Below are 23,725 nucleotides of genomic sequence, written 5' to 3' on the forward strand. Positions count from 1 at the left end.
GGTGTCGCAAGAGTGTCTGCTGACACTGATCCACTATCAGGATGTCATCCAGATAGATTATGAGGCGTATACCTCGTTCTCTGAGGTATGCCACCACTGGTTTCATCACCTTGGTGAAGCACCAAGGAGCCGAGGAGAGCCCGAAAGGCAGAACCGAATATTCGTACCATCGGTCTTTCCACCGGAATTGGAGATATCTGCGATGCGGGGGAAATATTGGTACAGAAAGATAAGCGTCTTTCAGGTCCAGCCGGACCATCCAGTCTCCTACCTGCAGTAGATCTGTCAAAAGATGGATGCCCTCCATCTTGAAATTATTGTATGTTAGAAACTGGTTGAAATCCCTGAGGTTCAAAACCAATCTGTTTCCGCCTCCCTTCTTCTGTATAACAAAGATATTGCTGCAGAATCCGCGAGGACTTTGGTGGACCGGTGCTATCGCGTGTTTCTGCAGCAACTCGGTGATCTCTTCGTCTATAAAACTGAGATCTTGTTGGGAAAAATGGTGATCTGTAGGAAGCCCCGATTGAACAGGACGAGAATAGAACTCCAAGTGGAAACCTTGAACTGTTTGTAGCACCCATGCGTCCTGTGTAAGCTCCCGCCACTGCGCTAGGCAGTGCTGAGTCCTTCCCCCCAAAGGAAGAAGATAAACCTCTGTTACTCACACCTGAGTTCTGCTGGTGTTTGAAGGTCCCCCTGTTGTTATTCGATTGATAATGGCTCCTGTCGAACCTCCTGCGGGAGGGGTAGAAGGTTCCACCACGGGTGGAGTCGTACTCGTTCCTGCCCCTGCCGAAGTCGCCTCTTTGGGAACCACGGCCCGACAAGCGGCCCCCGCCTCGTCCGGCCCTGTTAAAAACTCTCTGGCTGAGAGCTCTCTTAATGCCTGACTGCGCCTTGTCCAGCGCCATGAAGGTCCCCACATATTTGGAGACGTCCTTGACAAATTTGTCTCCAAATATTTGACCCGCTGCTAGGGGTCCCGGCTCAGCATCCGCTAGCTCGGTCAAATTACTATCCATTTTCATGAGTAGCGATTTCCTCCTTTCTGATGAAATGGCACAATTCGCGTTGCCCAGCAAGCAGATGGCTCACTGGGTCCAACCAGCCAGTACGTCCGGGTCCACAGGAGAGGAACTCTCTTTGGCCGCTAGAGCCATCTCCAAAATCTTTGCCAAAGGTCCGATTGCGTCTAACATTTTGTCTCGGCATCCTGACCATGCCCTATCCAAACCTCGTTTGGGGTCCTTCGAGAATTTCCTCAGGAAGGTTAAGAGACTTGCGTCGATTTCTGGAGTCTCCGCTACTTTGTCCGGGATGTCCGGGCGAGGGCATTCCGACTTAAGACGGTTCCTCACTTCCCTGGGGAAGCTCCGTCTAAGGTTGTCGTGTATATATGCTGCCACCGGCGGAGGTGGCACCCAGTCCTGTGACCTGGGGTGCATGATTTCTGACGGATCGAAGGTAAAAGGAGTATTCACCTGAGCAATCTCTACCTGCGCCTTCTTCGGAGGAGGCTGCTCCTCCGAGGTATCTGTATCTGTGCCTGTGGTAGTGTCCGTGTCAGTGTCAGTGTCCATATCTGCATGGACCTTACGTTTTGACTTGGCCTTTGTGATGTATTCCTATAGGTTTTGTATCGATCCCCCTATTCCTGACCCTGGTCTGGTTAATAATTAACTAGCAGCCATCCCACGATGCAAAAACCGTTATCTGATTAAGCCACACCACGGCACAGGAAAGCGTTATCTGATTAGGTCATAACGCTTGCCATCTAATTAGGCCAGCACTATTCCTCCAGCCCCTGATAAGGCATACGGAGTTCTCAAAACAAATCAAACCTATGACAACCTGGGAAAATCCCTACAGCCATTGTTTTGATTTCACCGAGAACTTCAGTAAAGAATGTGCTAACGACCAGTTCGTATGACATCCCTATTGACGTATATATATCCATCCTTACGTCAATCTCGGCACCTTACAGGTATAAATATTACCGACATTGCCTTAAGCAAACACACGCGGTGGTGACGAGATCGGAGCAGCGAGACTTGCCGAGGAGCCCAGCAGAGAGCGAAGCCCACAGGCGCTGCCCCGCCTTCCTGACGCGCTGAGAAGGAGACGCTGCCTTTCTCCTGCCGAGAAATCCAGCTCCGGCGCTTCCAAGCAGCCCTTGCAGGCAGCTGGAATATCAAGACCAAAGACGAGAGATACCAGCCCTCAACCATTCTAGATCTCAGGTACAGAACTGAATACCCCTTGCAGAGAATTCTTGAGTCAGTCCCTTGGCAAAACAAACTTAACTTAAACTGCTACTTATCTACTCCCGCCCACGTATTAGGCTTAGGTCAGGTACACCGGGGTAGGCGTGGTTAGAAGCACCAGTTGAGTACGATTAGTCAAATGTATATATGTATGTATCTATTTTATCCATTTTAAACAATCATATGGCTCAGAAACCATATCAATGTTTTTACAGTATTATTTCATAATTCTGCTTTTATTGTATGCACTTTACTTAACCATAAGTATTGCAATAATATCGATTCATTTCTCTTGTACGAAAAAAGAGACTGATCAATAAATAACATCTTTTATTGAACACGCCCGTCTCTTCCTTTTCTCTACAATCTGGTGAAACTAAGAATGCACTGAACTGACTGAGTAAAATAAGTTGTCTTTTGTTTTCACACGACTCTAGAGATACACTCTTGATTAGGGGAGAGCAAAGTTGTCATGTTCTATGATTGTCAGAAACTAAATCCCTTCTTGTCTATCCAGGGAGGTTAAAATCCTCCTTGCCTATTCGAGAAAGTTTCTAGTGAACTCTGAGCTAGCTGGCAAACACAAAACTTTAAGTCTAATATCGTCAGTAGAAGACCTAGTTAACCTCCGTCCTAGGTCTATGCTATTGAAGATATTATTCCAATGCGCAGAGCCTATTGGGATAATAGGAACTACACTACATGGCGCCCAAACGTTTGGATAGGCGATAAAACTAACGCAAGACATTAGAGTAACTCAGTCGTGCTTTTTCACTCAGAACCCCTTTTTTCCCATAATACTCCAAAGACGTCTGGAGTGGGTGAAAGGTCATATCCGCCAAACTTCATAGAGAGGAGACTCCTATGTATGGTTCTTGGTTTATTCAACGTTGAAGGATACACTGTTCCAAAATATTGTGCATCTAATCTTTGTTTCCATAAGAAAACTGATCTGCAAACAAACGGAATAACCTTCCTGTCGGTAAAATGGTAGACAGTGATGAAGAAAGAGAGACAGCTAGAATAGCAGCTGAACTCTTAGCAGATGATACTACTATGCAGGATAATGACCCGGATATAATACTCATCCCGGTCAACATAAGAAAATCTATAACTTTAAAACGGACTAACATCGAGAGGTGGTACAGTCATATTCGTAATTGAGGCACACGAATATCGGCAGACAGAGGTGTTCTATTCATGGATAAACTTTCCAGCAGCAAACGCTGTAACAAAGGACTTCCACTATTACAAAATAGAGGAACCACCTGATGAGTACACTCCTTTCGAGGAGGTGGAAGTACCACTCAAATTCCAAGAGCACCTGCTCTTGTTTAATGGCGCCCTAAAACATAATAATCACATCACCAGGCTCGGTCCACTAGGTAGACCAGGAGCAACGTGGCCGGTCCTAGCCGGATACACACCACATCCAGACATTGAACAAATGCCTGCAGCAGAGCTTTTAATACAGCTAAAACAATTAATAAAAATACATAGACAATTAGTCCAATATGTAATGCGGACTTCAACTGTCCAACCAGTAACCAAAATTCCACAGCTGACCCCTCAACAGGGGAACACAAATAAAATTACACCACAGAACATACAGTCCTGTCTAGGTAAAGTACCAGCTAAACGGGAACAAATTCCATTCTGGTTAGCACAAAAAATCACTCAAATAGAGGCGGTATTTCCAGACACCACTCCTCTTGAGAAACACAGGATTCTGACTATCTGTCTTCCAATGGGAATCACACCACATGTGGAGGACTGTGACACTTGGGGCACAGTCTTTGCTTCCATTTACACAAAAACACATGGTGTTCCATCCATGTCAGTAATACCAGATGTGCTAAAACAAATTCAAGATGAATACGGTCCAGAACCCGCTTTAACTCTTGGAATGAAATTACTGAAAGACTTCAAGCAGGTCTCGGCAATATTACTAGCAAACATAAAGGGAGAAGCAGCGAATGTGGCGATCCGCCAGAGGTTAAAAGAGACAAATATAGCAGACCAACCAGCTGAAATTGCCAGAATTATAGAAAAATCCTATGAAGAACTAGGTAGAGATAGTTTGGGTGGAATACCGGTAAAACCCCAACTAATTGAAAGTCCAGAAAAAATATTTATTAAAAATACTTTATTCACTCAAAAAAAGAACTGGGATGGAAACAAACAATCCAATCCTAAAGAAAAAAGATTCCAGTCCAGAGGAAGGTCTCCTCGGCGGAGAGAAAGATCTCCTGACCAAGGACGCAAGTCTCCCCAAAGGGAGCCCTCTGTGAAAAAATACAACCTTAGAAATAGGGATAATATAAAAAAAACTGATAGATATCAAGATATTGATACACGTCCCTCTAAATCTTTTCAGACTTCCTCGCAGAAATCGGAAAGAAGAGGACGATCAGAACACAGGGAAGAGCACGTCAAGTCCAAAGACAAGGAACCTGCTCATCTGAATAAAAAATTACAATTTCCAAAAAAGAAGGTAGCCAGTATTAAAGTAATCAACAATGCCGAGAATACTGAGGACACAGCTGAAAAACGGAGCATGGGCTCAGACGATGCTAGACAGCGCAGCAGAAGTGAGCAGAGCTCGCAAAGTCCTTATGAATCATCTGGAGACAGTGGACACGAATGAATACATTCAGGTGGAGACTGCCGATACCAGAGTTAGCAAACCTCATAAAATATATGAAATAACATTACGTATAGAGGGGGATAAGACTAGAAAAATAAGGGGTCTATTTTGGGATAATCTCTCCGAGGGCTATGACATCCTTCTAGCTGAACGAGACTGGCCACCCGAGTTTGTCAGGGAGTGCCCACATGGCGAAGAAATAATTATGCCTGCCTTCTCAAATCATATTCCAATTCATAAAAAATATACACTTGCAAGAAAGTGGGCAGTAGCTCAAGCTCCTGCTTTATATAAAAATCATATGGGATGAGGACTCTCCTCCTCACAAAATCCAGTTAAAATTGCAACCTACTGCACAGAGGCAGTACCCAATTAAGCAAGAAGCTAAAAAACAGGTAAAAGAGATCCTAGATCAACTTGAATACCAGGGGGTGATTGAAACTTGCACCTCACAAATGAACAACCCTTTGTTTCCTGTCTCCAAGCCAGACAATTCATATCGTCTTATTTTGGACTACAGACACCTTAACTCATGTTGCAAAACTTTTGCAGTGCAAAACTCGCATAGTGCTGCACTAATGAATAACATAGTGCGCAAAAAATACAAAACAACATTAGACATCTCTAATGGATTCTTTTGTCAAAATATAGCACCAGAGAGCAGATATTTGACTGCGTTCTCGGTAAATGGCTCGCAAAAAAGTTTCTGCCGTTTACCACAGGGGCACAAGAACAGCCCAGGATTATTCTCAGCGAGAGTAACAGAATTACTACAAACATATGATGACGAGGCATTATCCTATGTCGACGACATTTACCTAACAGATGATGACTTGGATACTCACTTGAAGAGAGTGAACACCATAATACTTGGGTTCGCAGCAGAGGGTTACAAATTCAACTTTAAAAAGTCAAGAATTGCCCATCTAACAGTCCTGTTTTTAGGATATGAATTATCAAGTGAAGGCAAAAGCCTGGCTGACAATTTCCTAGAGAAATGTGCTGTAATCCAAGCACCTAGAACACTAAAAAACTTACAATCAATTCTAGGCTTCCTAAATTTCGGAAGAACTTACATTATAAATTACGCAGAAAGGGTCAAACCCCTTTATGATCTAATAAAACCAGATTTTAAAAGAATCAATTGGACTCAAAAACACACAGAGATTTTGAGATCCTTACAAACAGACATGTTAATTAAAACAAAATTACAAACACGTGATAACACACGCAACCTTGTGATTCGAGTCATCCCAGGAAGATGTGGATTCACATACCTGACCTCTAATGAGGGAGAAAAGGTACCAATTGCATACAAATCACACTTGTACACAAATGCTGAAATGAAATTTAGCCCTACGGAAAAAATTCTAACTGCTGTAGCAAAAGAATGAGCCCTAGCACAAGGTAAACGAATAATCATCGTGACACCAATACCAGCCCTGGAGGCGGTAACAAAGGCAAGCATTCCGAATGCTAAAGCACTCCATCCAAGGTGGATACAGTGGGATAACTCTCTTGCTGCAACAGACGTGGTATACGAATTTGATCCCAACTTAAAAACACAAGAATTTCTCCAATATGAATTTGAATGTCCTCCGCCGACCGAAATTCTGCCTCTAGAACATTACGGCTGAATAATATATACAGACGGATCAGCACAATCCGCAGTGGGGGGTAAACAAGCTTACAGTGCTGCGTGCGCGATTGTTAAAGGTCGCTGGCACGAAGGGAAATTTAAGCCAGCGGTTACTAAAACACAATCTCTAGGAGATTGTACAGCTCAGCGAGCAGAACTACTGGCATTCAAGATGGCGCTTGAAAATACCGATCGAGAATTCCCCACACTCATAGTGTGCGATTCGTATTATTGCGTTCAGTCTTACAATGAATACTTACAGATCTGGGTTCAGAATGGCTTTAAAGATGCAAAAGGTGGCACAATCAAGCATAAAATGCTTTGGGAACAAGTAGTTCTTTTACAAAAGGAACTACCAAAGACTCACGTGATACATACACTGAGTCATCAACGTGATGGCGCATGATTTACTCCACCCTACTCAATCTGGCTTCCGTACGAATCTAAGCACTGAGACAGCGCTTTTGGAAGTCTCGGAGGCTATTAAGGAGGTGCTGGATCCAGGCGGCAAGGCGATGCTAGTGATGCTCGACTTGTCGGCGGCCTTCGACACCGTCCCTCATGAGGCTCTTTTAGCCAGACTTTATAAGATCGGTCTGAGGGGGACGGTGTTCAGCTGGTTTCGATCTTTCCTTGCTGGCCGCCGACAAACGGTCTGGGCCTCCTCCGGCTCCGCTGAGATGATTGGGTGTCGGAGTCCCTTAGGGCTCAGTATTGAGCCCGACGCTCTTTAACATCTTCATGACTCCTCTGGCGGCACTGGCGGAGTCTTTCGGGGCTCAGATCGTGTCCTACGCCGATGATACCCAGCTCCTCTTTACATGCCCAAAGGGTGTGGAGTTTGACGGAGAGAGTATCCAGGGTTGCCTTGGGGCCGTTTTTAACTGGTTCCATCTGAACGGCCTCAAGTGCAACTCGGATAAATCTGAGGTACTCTTTTTTGGATGCAGCTCGGATCCAGAGTGGCAGGAATGGTGGCCGGAGAACATGTTTCCACCTTCAGGTTCATCCCAGGTGGTCAAGAAGCTGGGTATTAAGATCGACAAGGACCTGTCTTTGCGTTCTCAGGTAATTGATCTCACTGGCACCTGTTTCGGTCTGCTTCGGATGCTCCGTAAGTTTCTTCCCATTCTATCAGAAGACCATAGGAAGGTAACGGTACAGGCGATAATCGGTTCTAGACTAGATTACACCAACATCTTGTATCTCGGCCTACCGGAGTATCTGTTACAACGATTACAGGTGGTCCAGAATTCGGCAGCTCGGGCCATCTTTGGTCTGTCAGGCCGGGCTCGAACCTCCGGTCTCCTGCAGGCTCTGCACTGGCTCCCTATCCGGAAGCGGATAACTTTTAAGGCCCTGACCTTGGCTCATAAAGCTCTCTATGTGTCAGGAGCCAAATACCTCCGAAAAAGGGTAGCTTTCTATCACCCTACAAGATCTCTGAGGTCTGGATCTTTGTTTCTTGCGGCGGTCCCTCGGATCAAGAGGGCTCGCATAGGTGGCCGCTCTTTCAGACTGTTGGAATTCTTTACCACTGGCGTTGCGCAGCACATCTAACTTACTGATGTTCAGGAAGGGCCTCAAAACTTGGCTTTTTTCTACTTAGCTTGGTTTCTTAGGCGAGTCTGTATCCTTCTGTTTTTCCATTTTTTTGCCCTGCTTCTTTTAACTGTGTTGTGTTTTCAGTATGTAGTGAAAAGCGCCGGGACACTCTTTGAGTAGCCGTGCGCTATATAAAACAATTATAACATAACATAACATAACATAACGTTGCAGGGAATTCATTGGCTGATGAGGCCGCGAAGGCAGCTGTGCAAACGGCTTCCATAGCTGCCATCACTCGGTCAAAAACAAAAATAGACAGCGAAATATTACAGGCTGTCAGTGCTACAGTAAAAGATGCGATAGAAACACTCCCGAAAGGCTTTCCAGTAAAGTACTCATACATAACTGATGCAAATAATGTTCCGTTTGCTCGAATCCCTGGAGTGGGGGATAGGGCAATTCCAAACATGGAACATAGGTTAGGACTCATCATAGCGGCACACGAAGGGCTTGCCTCTGTACATGCCGGCGTCTCAGCCACAGTATCATTATTAAAACAGAGATACTGGTGGCCACAAATGAGAAGACAAACAAGGAACTATGTTCTAGAATGTGAAATATGTCAAAAAATGAAAGTATCTACAGTGAGACGACCAGCGCAGACGGCCCTTCTAATCTCAGATAAACCATTAGCATGTGTTTACCTGGACCACTGCGGTCCCTTACAAAGGGATGGTAACTATAAATATATCTTGGTTGCAGTGGATTCATGTACGAGATTCATATGGATGTGGCCCCAGCGGTCGGCTGACGCCAGAACTGTTATAAAAGATTTGCGAGTCTTTATCGGCACATACGCAATTGGCATGCTGCATTCTGACCAGGGTCCTGCTTTTAGCTCTCGAGCTTATAAGGAGGCCATGACCAGCATGGGCATTGCATTGCAGTATTCTTGTCCATTTCATCCTGAGGGAAACGGAATCGTAGAAAGAAAAAACCGTGACATAAAGCAATCTATAACAGCAAAGGTATTAGGTTCGGGAGCTGGGTGGGTCAAACATCTAATAAGTGTCCAACGTAGTCTAAACAACCTGCCAAGAAATTCTCTGAAAGGATTCAGTCCGTACGAATTATTGTTTGGGACTAGAATGATGATCTTAGATCTTGACAGTCAGACTTCAGTGGTAAAGGAAAAAAGCTTTGATATCAAAGATCGTTTGGCTATTTTGCAGGACTTAAACGAAACAAGGAAAGACCTGAGCAACATAAAGTTGAAACAACAGCCAACAACCACTGAAGAAAAACCACCTGTCCCAGCAAGGCCTGTCTGGATTCCAAAAGTCGGGGATCTAGTCAGAGAAAAGATCGCGGTGAAGAAGGAATTTAGGCCTTCTTACAGAAAAGCAGTTCCTGTCTTGTCTATCAACGGGACAAGATCAGTAGTACTACCGCCCCTTGCTGGTAAAAAGGAGAACAGAGTTGTATCAATCGACCTGGTAAAATCACAATCATGTGGCCGATAACTAAAAGCAGGCCAAGTGGACTCCCAATAAGTAGTAGAACACCAAGGTTTGCTACAAATACAGAGGTTCAAACTAAGAGGCTAATCGCATTCGAAATGCCTACAGAACAACAACAAGGACTATGCAACAAAGCAATGGAACTTAAACCTCTAAAAACCCAAATAAAAACATTTAGCCGAGACACACCAACCTACAATGAAGTAACACATAACTATGCTGATGAAACAAGAACGAAAAGCAATCCAGAAGCAATTGGAACAATTGACAGAACAGCATCCGGCTACTTCATCAACTTCGATGATTCCTCTGAAGATCTGAGTGAATCTAAGAAACATCCATCAACAAAAACATTTAAAGATAAAACCAATGAACTTAAACAGCTGAAAGAAACCTACCTGATTTCTCCATGGATTGAATTTTGGGTGGCTTTAGGTGCATTTATCCTCATACTTTGGCTCATCATATTACTATGTTTGGGACATTTCATTGAGGGAAGATATGCTAAAATGGACACAGCAAGCCAGAAAATCAACTTGGTCCTCAAACCACACACATCTTCACACGTAGAGAAAAGAGAACTTTCTTCAGTCAACTTCACAGCCAATCCTATAACCGGCGGGGTAGCATGGGACAATACTGATTATGAAATCTATGGTCCGGTTGAAATCCTGAAGTATCCACATCAAATTAAGATCTCATTGAGTGACTTTGTAAAACCAAGCTCATTTGCTGATGATTGGGACTTTGAAAGTATTAATGATATGATGTCTGACCTAGTGATGTCTGCTAAATTTACAGAACATGATTATTTGCAGGGTTCGTCTAATTATGATGAGATGTTCTGCTACAACCACTATGGTAACCATTATCTACATAAATCTGCACAACCTAGAAATGTTTTAAATTATAATCAATGGGAACATTGTGCTACTCCTCCAAAAGGTAGCTCTAAAAAATGTTATGATAAATATTCATACTTTTCAGGGTTTAACACAAGTAATGCAGAAAAATTTTATTTCAAATTATCAAATAAGACAGGTATGAAGACCATGCTTACAAACACAAAATTGATATATTCAGATTCATTTTTTGAGCAAATGAAAACATTTGGTTTTGATTTCTGGAACAAAAATGTTGAAGCAAAAACTGTTTGGGGTACAAGAGATTGGCAAGTACAAGGTATAGAATCATTGTTTAGAGCCTGCATGATCCCAGAACAAATTATATTTTTGAATGACACTATTCAACAAACTACCTGTCTTGGCTTAGCCAAAATCAAAGATTTAAACAAACCGTCTATTCCGAAACCAACACCAGACAGTAATCGCACTGAAGATGTTGAAATAGACGTATCCCATATTTTAAACCAAAACAGAACACATCCTGATTGGACAAAATGGTTGATCTGGCCCACAGATACAAATAACTGTCAAGACAGATTCCTGAACAAAATACAGGGGTTCACATTGACCAGGCCAGACCCTAGATATTCCCAGAGACAACACCCAGGGATAATTACCACTTACAGTGTGGGCAAGCTCTGCCTTCAATGGCTTCAAACATCCACACTGGCAGAAATTAAGCAACACCTAACTTTACTTACTGAAGGTGCTGACTTGCGTGATTTCATCATGGGACCACGCAAACAGCGTCAAAAATGTTTCATAGCGGCCTCTGTATATGCAGCTTATAACGAAGCCTGGAAAATAACTCAAATTGAGACAGCAGAAAAGATACGGGAAATTGACCGTATTAATTTGGAAAAATCACTTTCTGTAGTGGACAATGGGTTAATGACTCTGTCCTCCAGAATATATTCTTTGGACAGCATTGTGTCTTCAGCAATCGACATAATATCGCAAGACTTACTGTTGTTACAACACGGTCAGTCCCAATTGCGTTCTATTGTACAGCTTGGCTGGACGTTACAAAATCTGCGTTCAGGCTATGTGCCTTGGCGTTTAATCAACACAACATCACTATTCAATATCTTTAACCTTGCTGATAAACAAATCAGTATGGCACAGAAGGGTGCTGATTATACAATCCTGAGCATTGAAAAACTCGAGAGATTACCATTGACAATGTCAGAACGACCTGTCATTGAATGGATAATACATGGGATAATTAATATTCCAATATCTACTTTCAGGTTTCAATACTGCCAAAAACATATACAGGCAGGCCAGTATGAAAAGATGGGTAAAGGGTACATTAAGTCAACATGGACCTTGCCCTATACACATGCTTGTGTCAGTAATAAAGGCCAGAAAGTGTTTCTTAGTGGCAATAATTGTGCGATGTCACTAAGTGGTACACTTCTGTGTCAAGGTTTTAGTCTATATGGAGCCTGTGAAGGGTCCTCAAATAACCTTTCATGTCACAAGCTAGGCACACCTGCAACACAAATAGAACCATTCTTTAGGAGACTATCGAACGGGAGTTACATTCTAATAGTAGATCGCAGATGTTGCAGTTTGTTGCCCGGAAAACCTTATCTCATAACTACGACTGCGAAGGTCATGTGCTGTGAACGAGTATTGTTCCCCAGCGCTTCACCAGACAGGGAGGCAAGGTTATGGCCCAAATTGAAAATTACTTCTATTCGAATTGATACTTTAAGCAGAATGAAGACAGTGCTCCTCCAGACGCCGACCAGGCTAACGTCATCAAAAGAAACGTATGATCTCCAAGTTGCAAGGACAACGGCAGAGATTCATTCACTGTTATCAACTAATTCCCCAATACATTTCGCAGAAATACTGAACGAAATCCTAAATATTTCTGATACCACTGGTGTCTCCAGTGTATTTAAAGCAGTGTTTTCAGGAGCTTTAACTCCATTTAAAGCCATTCTGGGTATTTTTCCAGACTTTGTCCACTCCATCTTTGGCGGACTTCCTCTCCTTTTGGGACTAGTGGCAGGAATCCTATTTTTGATCCTGTTATTTCGCTATGGCAAACCTTGTCACAGACAAAACACCTGCGACAAGGGAAGAAACAATCCTAGCCATTGGATACCGGGACCGGATATCTAAAATCCTTGGACTATCGCGGCTTAGAGACCTAAACATGACTTGGTTTCTTTCATTTAGACCGATGTGGCAACAATGTGTTTTACCTGTATTAAGGTGCTTGCTATGCGGAGAAGAATGCGTGTTGGACACCTGTCTGACACTACAATCGGATGTGCCAATGGACGCAGAAACCTTGTTGGGTCCGGTAACGGCTCATGCATTGTGCTGTCCCCAGCGGCTACCAATCCTGATGACGGCATTCGTGGAGACTTCACCACTACGATTGAGGGGTAGTGAAGTACGAGATGAAAGCAGCATCGATCAGGTACGACCTTCAGTCAGCTTTGCTGATCAAAACATCAATGAAGGCAATCATGCTCATGAATGCATGGTAACCACTTTTTCCGAGTTAGTGGAACTTTCACAGGAAGCTGTTGACAGCTTTTTCAACAGTCTTAATGATATGATGTTCTCACCAGAGCAGAAATAATGACTTTTGAGCAGGCTAGCACACGGCGTTCCCAACTCCCTGAATCTGGCCTTCAACTTTAATAATAAAGTATCATGAACAATTTTTCTCCAGTTTACGGACAGCGGAACATAATTTTTTCAGCGGCCCCAAAATATTTTGCAATTTTTCGGGACACTTATCTTCTGCTTAAAGTAGAAACTATTCTTAGAGAACTAATATTCTATTTTAGGAACTTTAGAAACATTAGCTGCCCTCTGGCATGTTCATAAATATTTTATTTTGTGATGAAATGGACTCGCACCTTTTCTTCTGTATTAAGAGCCATTTCATGTGTGATTTTCATATTTTATTAATAATTATGTATGAATATGCGTTAGTGATTTAGCATTGTTATACTGCTTGAGTGCATATGATGCATATAATTATCTTTTCGTATATTTCATGGTTTCAAAATGCATATGAATGTATTTTGGGGTGGTACGGTATACACGTGCTCTACTAGTATATTTACTATGCCTAGATTTGTAATTATGGACATAGTCTGCGTGGAGTGGGTGTGATGTATTCCTATAGGTTCTGTATCGATCCCCCTATTCCTGACCCTGGTCTGGTTAATAATTAACTAGCAGCCATCCCACGATGCAAAAACCGTTATCTGATTAAGCCACACCACGGCACAGGAAAGCGTTATCTGATTAGGTCATAACGCTTGCCATCTAATTAGGCAAGCACTATTCCTCCAGCCCCTGATAAGGCATACGGAGTTCTCAAAACAAATCAAACCTATGACAACCTGGGAAAATCCCTACAGCCATTGTTTTGATTTCACCGAGAACTTCAGTAAAGAATGTGCTAACGACCAGTTCGTATGACATCCTTATTGACGTATATATGTCCATCCTTACGTCAATCTCGGCACCTTACAGGTATAAATATTACCGACATTGCCTTAAGCAAACACACGCGGTGGTGACGAGATCGGAGCAGCGAGACTTGCCGAGGAGCCCAGCAGAGAGCGAAGCCCACAGGCGCTGCCCCGCCTTCCTGACGCGCTGAGAAGGAGACGCTGCCTTTCTCCTGCCGAGAAATCCAGCTCCGGCGCTTCCAAGCAGCCCTTGCAGGCAGCTGGAATATCAAGACCAAAGACGAGAGATACCAGCCCTCAACCATTCTAGATCTCAGGTACAGAACTGAATAACCCCTTGCAGAGAATTCTTGAGTCAGTCCCTTGGCAAAACAAACTTAACTTAAACTGCTACTTATCTACTCCCGCCCACGTATTAGGCTTAGGTCAGGTACACCGGGGTAGGCGTGGTTAGAAGCACCAGTTGAGTACGATTAGTCAAATGTATATATGTATGTATCTATTTTATCCATTTTAAACAATCATATGGCTCAGAAACCATATCAATGTTTTTACAGTATTATTTCATAATTCTGCTTTTATTGTATGCACTTTACTTAACCATAAGTATTGCAATAATATCGATTCATTTCTCTTGTACGAGAAAAGAGACTGATCAATAAATAACATCTTTTATTGAACACGCCCGTCTCTTCCTTTTCTCCACAATCTGGTGAAACTAAGAATGCACTGAACTGACTGAGTAAAATAAGTTGTCTTTTGTTTTCACACGACTCTAGAGATACACTCTTGATTAGGGGAGAGCAAAGTTGTCATGTTCTATGGTTGTCAGAAACTAAATCCCTTCTTGTCTATCCAGGGAGGTTAAAATCCTCCTTGCCTATTCGAGAAAGTTTCTAGTGAACTCTGAGCTAGCTGGCAAACACAAAACTTTAAGTCTAATATCGTCAGTAGAAGACCTAGTTAACCACCGTCCTAGGTCTATGCTATTGAAGATATTATTCCAATGCGCAGAGCCTATTGGGATAATAGGAACTACACTACACCTTGGTGCAAGAATAGGAATGTTCCGCCGTGTCTGGTAGGGTAGCTAGGGCTTGTGCATGAGGCCATGTGGCAGTGTCAACTGAACGTTGACTGGAAGTGGATGCTTCCGCTTTTTTCTTTTGTGGTTTGTTATAGCCATGCCTCTTGGCAAAGCCGTCCAATTGTTTTCTGATTGGGCGAAGGGCTGAAGCTAGGGCTTGCTGCACTGTCTGTGGGACTGTAGTTTCCATAGCCCTATTCACGGACGACTGTACAGATGCGTACAAAGCGTTGACTAGATTGTCCTCAAGGACAGCCTCCTGCCGTCCATCATATACATCCTCCTCAGCATATTCTTCATTGTATTGCCCCCACTCAGACATTGCAGGGGTGTTTGGCCTAAACTGCACCTCAATGAAGTTACTCTACGAACACTGTCCAGCCACAAGGAGGTTCAAGGGGGGTCAGCCCTGCTAGCACACTTAATTTAACGAAGTTCAAACCCCCTCAGCAAAGCTGTAGTCACAGGGGTCAATGACCCAGGCCAAATCCAGATACACAGAGCGTGTGCGCACTCTAAACACCGGCCTCAATATTTTACAACCTTTTCAGGCGTTTCACAAGAGCCGAGGGACCACCGGTATGTTAATGCACCAAAAACGGTATAAATGGCAGTTAGGGATTCGCGCCGAGACATGCAGCCCAAACGCGACTGAAAACCTACTAAAAGGTAGCCCAAATTCAGCGTGTTTAGGCGCACGCCGCGGCCGAGAGCCACCCGGACCCTACACACGTCATCAGCCTACAAGGGATGCCGTATGCGCATGCGCGAGACGCACTCTATGGGGAACAGCCGGGACAACAATAGAAGGCCCACAGTGTACCACTCGGTGCCCGTCTGCCCCCGGTCAGCGACCGCTGCTACCTCGCGCCGCTAGGCGCTCCAAAGCCACAGAGGAATGAAATGAAGTAGCTAGGCGCCGCGACGCTAGCGCTCGCGCACAACTCCCCCGAGATGCTGATTAACCCTTCAACAGGTAATTACGATGAACAAACCTTTGCCCATTACATATCTTTGACTAATCAGCACAATTTAGCTAAAATAACATTTAGCATAAGCAATTCACAAATAACGTTTGCCAACAGCAGAGGGAGGAAACAACGTGCACTTAACTCTTGCTGTGAGCAGCAAAGAAAGAGGAAGATGGCGGCAAGCAGAGGCCTCTTATGGACTAAGGGGGCGTGCCTATGTGCTATTCATGATGGGATGTGTAGTTGTTTAACGTTTAAGAATGAAAAGCAAGCATTTTCATTGGCTGCTGTGAGCTTCAATAAAGATTGAGAAGCATAATCTGAAGCCTCCGGTCCTGCAATAGAATCCTAAACTATTTTGCTATTCACAGAATGCACTTACTACTTTTCGTATTCACAGAAGTTAGGATTTTGTCTTAAGTTTGTCTTAAGACAAACTTAAACAGACTTAAGACATACTTAAGACAAAATCCTAACTTCTGTGAATACCAAAAGTAATAAGTGCATTCTGTGAATACCAAAATAGTAGTAAGTTTAGGATTGAGTCTTAAATTAATTCTGTGAATCGGGTCCGGAGCCACTGATGCCATGATGATGACTTCTCACAGATTTGGATCTATAGATTATGGTAAAGGATTTATTAAAATTAGTTTAAAAATCAAATCTATCCATAAAAAGTCTGAAGGCATCGGACTGCATCGTCTGCATAAACTGGTATTGGTCATGCACCCATCTGGGGCATATCCTGGCCTCTTGCCAACAGAAAGCTCTCCAAATCATCAACATAAAGAGAAAATATAAATTATGCCAAAAGGCAGCCCTGACAAACACCTCTGTTTATATCAAAGATGTTGGTGCACTCTCCATTTCATCCGAAACACACCATGACTAATACATCCAGGTGCAACTGTCGCAATAAACACACTATGGGCTCCCCACCATTGATGACATAATGTACTAGCTTTTGGAGTAATTTGAACAAACAAAGGCATGACTCAGGTATGCATAAATGCAGGTAGATCAATCCATACTTGGATAATGTTGGGCCTATTCACAGAATGAACTTAAGACTCAATCCTAAACTTACTACTATTTCGGTATTCACAGAATGCATTTACTACCTTTGGCAGTCACAGAACGAATTTACTACTTTTGGTATTCACAGAAGTTAGGATTTTGTCTTAACTTTGTCTTAAGACAAACTTAAGACAGACTTAAGACAGACTTAAGACACACTTAAGACAAAATCCTAACTTCTGTGAATACCAAAAGTAGTAAGTTCATTCTGTGAATGCCAAAAGTAGTAAGTGCATTCTGTGAATACAAAAATAGTAGTAAGTTTAGGATTGAGTCTTAAGTTCATTCTGTGAATCGGGCCCATTGAACCTCTTCCAAAATGAAATTTTACTTTGCCCAAGCTTCCAAATGTGCAAGTCAATCAATCAATCAATAGGGTCTTGTAAAGTGGGCTTGTCATCCCGGGGGGTCTACAGGCGCTGTGGTTCTGTGAGCCTCGGTTGGATGGCTATGAAAGTCATAGAGGCAATTCTTCAGCTTATACCAGAAGATTTGCAGTGATATGAGGTGCGTAGGTGGAGGGGGACTTCATTCCAGGACGAGGTGGTGGTGTAGGAGAAGTGATGGCCTCTGCAGCGGCTTTGACGGTTGTGGGGGATGTGAGCCAGGGAGATAGTGGAGGAGCGTAGCTCCCTAGCCTGTTGGTGGAACGCCAGACTGTGGTTGATATAGTCTGCTCCGGGATTGTGGAGGGCTTTGTAGGCATGAGTGAGGAGTTTGAAGAGGTATCTTTCCTGGACGGGGAGCCCGTGGAGAGCACTGTGGAGAGGAGAGGTGCTCGGCAAATTAAAATAACCTGTAGATGCAGGGAGTGCATCTGGAGATCAGATTATAGTGCTGATCATAAAAAAGACTATAACTGCGCCTTAGAAGACTATAAGGCAGCCATAAAACTTGGCAAAGCTGTATATTATACTGCAAAAATTGTGGAGGCGAAAAATTCCTCCAAGCAGCTGTTTTAAACAGTGATGGCGCTAATAAAATGTCCGGGAGACAGTGCATTTCTGCCGGACCAAAATTTTGTAGAACAAATGTCCGCGTTCTTTCAGAATAAAGTGGTATTCGATGGGCTAGCCACTGCTGCATGTGTCCTAAAAATGAACAGTGCAGATTCTTGGGATCACCGTACGTCTCTGCAAAGGTTGTCACGGTTTTCCACACTGGAGGAGGATAAAGTTGCCAACCTGTTGCTACAAACTAAATCGGGCTCACCTTTGGACCCTTGTCCCCCACACATATTACACCTGGTAGCGGAAGAAGTATGTTCTTCCTTGACCCATTTATTAGATGTGATCATAATTTCTGTTGAATTTCCCTCCTCGTGAAAAAAGGCATGCATTAGGCCCATCATAAAAAAGGCATCTTTAGACTGATGAAGCAAAGCTTCGCATATTTTGCGACTTGCCGAAGTCATGAACCTCGTTTATGTGTAAAAAGGTAATCACATGTACGTTTTACTAACGTTATTTTATGTTTGAACAAGGTTTCTTGATGCTTGCATATGTGTTTTACTAAAATAATTCACTCGAGTCATATAACATGGCCGCTGCTTGTATTTAGTTACTGCGCATGCGTCAGTCACACTCACGTGTCCTGACGTGTCTGCAGAGTTGGAGGGAAATTTATGCGCATGCGTAATACATAGCTTTGCCAGTAACGTGGTACTGCTCGTGCCACTGCTCTTGTGTTTGTTTATATGTAGCTAACATTTAGGTTGCATAAGTATATTTTATAGTGATAAGTTGAAAGTACAAACCCTGTGATGTGTTTTCATAATGTTATTTCTATGTATTAATTTGTTTTCGCTTACTTTTCATGTACCGCGGGGAATGGGGGTCTAACTGCACCAAAAGCCATCTTGGAGGTCCCTTCTACGCATGTGCGACTTTCTGGGGCACCGACAACCTTGGCTGATGGAACACCGTCAGTTGGCAGTGATGGGCAAGATGCTCCTGAGAACTGACCTGCAACCCTAGCAGGACGGAATCACATGTTCTTATTCCGAAACAATGTAATATCTCTATTGTATTTCTATGCAGTTTCTCATGGGAACCCCAATCTCGCTAGGCGGTACCCAGATATGTAAATGAAGCATCCAAATAGTGTGTTATGATTGGTGTGTTACCCAAATCCTATCTTAGGACCAATCCGAATTGAGGGATTCTGACACTTTGCAACATTGGGGGGTGGTACACCGTTCCCAAACTGTATATCTACCCTGGGTTCACCTAGGGAAATTGTCCGACTTGTCTGGTTTAGCTGACCTGTCACTGACCCATCATACTCAATAGGTGACCGAAGATACAGAGCGCTGCGGAGCACTCTGTCCGAAATTGACCATAGACTAAGGTTCTACTGAACCTTAAAGTGCTGGCGAAGCACTTTGCTGGGAGTTCGCTGATCCAATCGGGGTCTTGATCGATAGCTGCAGAGAGGGTGGAGCGCAGGCGTTGCTTCCAAACTGCGGGTGTGGTCCTGTCCTGAGCGGTCCTGTCCTGAGGGTTTGCTGTCCTGTCCTGAGGTCCTGTCCTGATTCCTAATCTGAGGGTATCCTGTCCTGTCCTGGGTGTCCATTCTGCACCTGCTGTCCTTTGAGGGGTATCCTTCCTTGAGGGTTTCCTGTCCTTAACTGACCCGTGGCCAGGGTTTGGTTTTCACACCAGTCTAGGTAAATATTGCTCTAAGTTCTTTAAAATTGCACCTTTCTATTTTTCTGTCTTTGCTTTAATAAAGTGACATCTTGCACATGTTGATTTTCCATGCTTTTGCCGCAAACTATTGAATCTTAAAGTCAATTACATATTTTCTTAAATTGTTCCTATGCTATCCTACCTTTTAGAAATCATATTTTGCATTGCAGTTTGTCATTTTCTGATATGGTCTAGAACAGCCTTACTTAAATTTTCTAAAGAGTTTTTGCCTTGAATGCATAGCATATTTCCCTTGCCTCTCATATTTGCATTTGAATGATTACCCTGACTTTATTTCTCTATAGTTATGTACTTTTCATTATCTTGGTTATTGATTGCCTTATTCTTGTAAGTTTGATGCTTGATGAAAACGAACTTTAGATAAACATTTTAAAACTTCCAGTTGTCCGTGGTCATTTTACAACAGTATTGAATGTCATTTGAATTTGCATTTATTGCCTTTCCTTTTACAGCTAGGCCCCTGATCCGTTGAAGTCATAGGTACCCGTGTCGGTGGATGGTAAGTCGGGTACACTAAGTGATAACAGTAGGGAACACACACAATTGGTAGCAGCCCGTGAAGTCGCCCTGTCAATGAATAGTGTGAATTGAAAGTATATGGGCCCTGAAGCCGGAAACGGCGGAATCATTGGCTGGGTGACCTCACGCGCTCTATCAGTTTTCTGGTAGATTAGAGGATGGTTATGGACTAGCTAAAGGTTAGGTAGGACTAGTTAGACTAGTTAAGTCGGTAGCTGCTAGTACATTAATGCTGCTATAAGAGCGGCTGTTCCGAGGGACCCGATCAATCTCTTGTGAATACGCTGCTGGAAATCAATGAACTGTTTTTTCATTATTATTCTTGTTCTTATATTGTTATATGTATTAATCCATGCGTTTGTAAATCGTGTCAGTCAGTGTTGTCCGAACTCCCCGGGGAATTGAAAGGGCAAGTGGTGAATAGAATCCATTGTCCTGAGGTCACAGGCTTAAGGAAAGTTAGGTGCAGGTTAGGATAACCGGGAAGCACTAACTAGGGTTTTCTGAATACATGTGTGAATAAATGTCAGTAACGAGGTTCATTGGCAAAATTCCCATAGTGGCGTAACCTAGTAAGGGTCACATAGGAAAAGTAGCAGGTTCCTCGGAGCTAGGGTGAAAGCAGAGGGGTCCGCTGGGAAACCTTAGACTCGGATATATCCCGGAGAAGTGGATGAGTTTAGGGGAATAACAGGTGCACCGATGCTGGAGTGAAGGGTAGGCGGAAGAGATCTACCCGCAGCGCGTGAAAAGTAAATGGAAGTAGTTTACTTGCAGTGAAACAACACTATCCTGTCTAGACACTTGAGCACTGTGGCGAATGTGTATTTGTTGTAAAATAACCAAGCACTGAGCACTTTAAAAGGAAAGAAAGTTTCCGTTACCTTGTGAAGGGAGGGAGTCAGTCGCGAAGCGCCTCTGACGTCACTCCGTGCCGCGCTGGGATTGGTAGAAGCAGCGGGCGGGTAGCGGGGCTGGAATTGTAAAGGAGGGGTGAAGCGCCGGAGCGTGGGAACAGTCTCACGAAGGGGCCGCGCACCCATTGGCCGAAATATTTGAACGTGTGCACCTCATTGGTCGCACAGAATTGCAAGACGCGTTCTGATTGGAAGTGACTTTGTAAACAGAGTTAAGCGTAGAAATTGTATGTGGCACTCGTATTGTCCAGAGACTAGACCCGATCCAAGAAACCAAGGGTTTGAAAGGGATCAGTGGAAAGCTAATAGATACGATATTATGTACGGAGCTAAGAGAAAGATGTCCCTTGTAAATAGGGTAAAGAATTATTTCAAAACGGACCAACCGATTAAGTCTAGAGAGGGCGTTACTATCCCGCCACCGAATACTCCCGCCTCATTCATGATGTTTGACCGAGGGTACAATACCTGTGTGTGGTTGGAGAATTGGGTAAAGTACACAAAAGATGACGGAATATTGGCTTTTCCGTTAGACGGTACTTTCAATGGCAGAATTTTATTTAATTTGAGAACCCGAATGAATGAATTGCATCCCAGACCAAGACTAACGCAGTATGAGGCATTAGAGGAATGGGAGATTGAGGCTTTTGAAAGAGAGAAACCGCGAATGGACAAAGGTCTGACTAAGTGGTACCCCAGGCTGAAACAAGAGACCAGGGATAAGAGGATGAAACAGTGGAGGCAGAGCATGATTGTTGAGGGTCTGTTTCCCATGATGCCAGCAGGTAACCCTTCTGGGGAAGAGAAAAGGACAGAAAAGAGTAAGCATTGGGGGGCCCTTGGGGAGTCAGACGATGAATTGTTAGATGACATCTTTACGAGAAGTCCGCCCCCTTATAATGAGGGAGCCCGACCTTCCAGTGCAGGAGAGAATCCCCAGCGTCCATCTATTAAGGAGGAGGACAGATCCCTATGTAGGGGGGGAGGTGGCCAGGTGTTGCCCTATTTTGAGAACCCCGGACCCGCAGAGGTACGCGATATATATCCTAGAATGCCCGTGAGCTCAGAGGAAAAATATTCCCGTGAAAGAACATTTTTTCCCAGACCTCTGTATGAAAACGAAGAAAGGCCAGTAGGTTCAGGAGTACCCTTTTTGCAGCCTCCATATGGGGAGGAGCGCAGGTCATTTGGCACAGGAACTTTGTTCCCTAAACCAAATTATGGTGGAGGACCAAGTGAAACGCATCCTACTGCCCCGAGTCTTACCCCTCACCTGACCCCACAGATGATACCTGACCGGACATTAGGAAGAGTACTGGATGAAAGGGAGCAAGAGGCCCTAGCTAGACAAAGGACAGAAATAATTCAGAAAATCTCCCAGTTAAATACCAGTCCTGAAGCTTTGACTATTCCGGTAACGATCGGACCAGTAGTCCCGTTGTATGGGAATAGTCAAGGAAGTCCGAACCCTCCAGTTATGAACCCGATAATGGCCCCGCCGAGGCAAGAGCCCCTACTGATAGACGATCAGTCCAGTGAGTGCGAGTCCGAAGTGGTGTTTCTTGGATCTGCCAAACAAACAGACCGGAAAGGGAGTGCAGAAGAGGCATAATCCTTTTGATGCGAAAGAAATTAAATTAGAATCAGCAACAGGGACTAGGAGTGTTTCCTTGGTAACGCCGGAAGAGATTGAAAGTTGGAGTCGTGATTTAGAAAAACAGGCTCCGCAAACGAAACCTTTAGACCTCTACAAGCTGAGGGTAGAAATAGAGGAATTGATGGCAGGAAATGTGGGGTTAGACAGATTAAACACCTATTCTGAAGAAGAATTGCTGTTCATGTGTAAAAGCCTTACCAGAAGTACCAGGGTGCTCCACGAAAAGCTGACAGACACCGCAGCTAGTATGGGGGTAGATATTTCAAGATCCAAGCCCTTACAAAAGCCTTACAGAGCTGAATTCTCAGACAAGGATTTAGAGAACCTGAATGTGTCAGGGAAGAAGGTGCAGATTAAAGAGTTGCTTGCAGTTTTGCAAAAATGGGGAGATGTGGAAAGGTGGAGAAGCAGGTGGGCAAGAAAGAAAGATGAGGCTCGATCCAGACAAGCTACCCCTGAGTTCCCTTTAAGAGAAGTAGACAAGCCTGAAACATTATGCCCCATGCGTGAAGTGCCAGGTGGGAGGTATGTGCACGTTCCATGGTCCAGACAGGATATTGTGTCCTTTACTAACGATTTCCCGAAGTTGCGCGAAAAGCCAGTTGAATGGTACCGGCAAGTGGAAAGGTTCATAAAGGTGCAAAAATGCCTGTGGAAAGACCTGGATGGGTTTTTCGATATTGTGGTCCCGGTCGATCTATGGACCGAGTGTAAAATAGGCATAGGCTGGCCTAGTGAGGAGTACCCGAGGGACTCCGCCACAGGGGAGCCGTCAATTGAAGTGATGAAAAAATATGAACAAGTGATT

The sequence above is a fragment of the Lissotriton helveticus genome, chromosome 1_1 (genome assembly GCF_964261635.1).
Source record: "Lissotriton helveticus chromosome 1_1, aLisHel1.1, whole genome shotgun sequence".
Classification (NCBI taxonomy): Eukaryota; Metazoa; Chordata; class Amphibia; order Caudata; family Salamandridae; genus Lissotriton; species Lissotriton helveticus.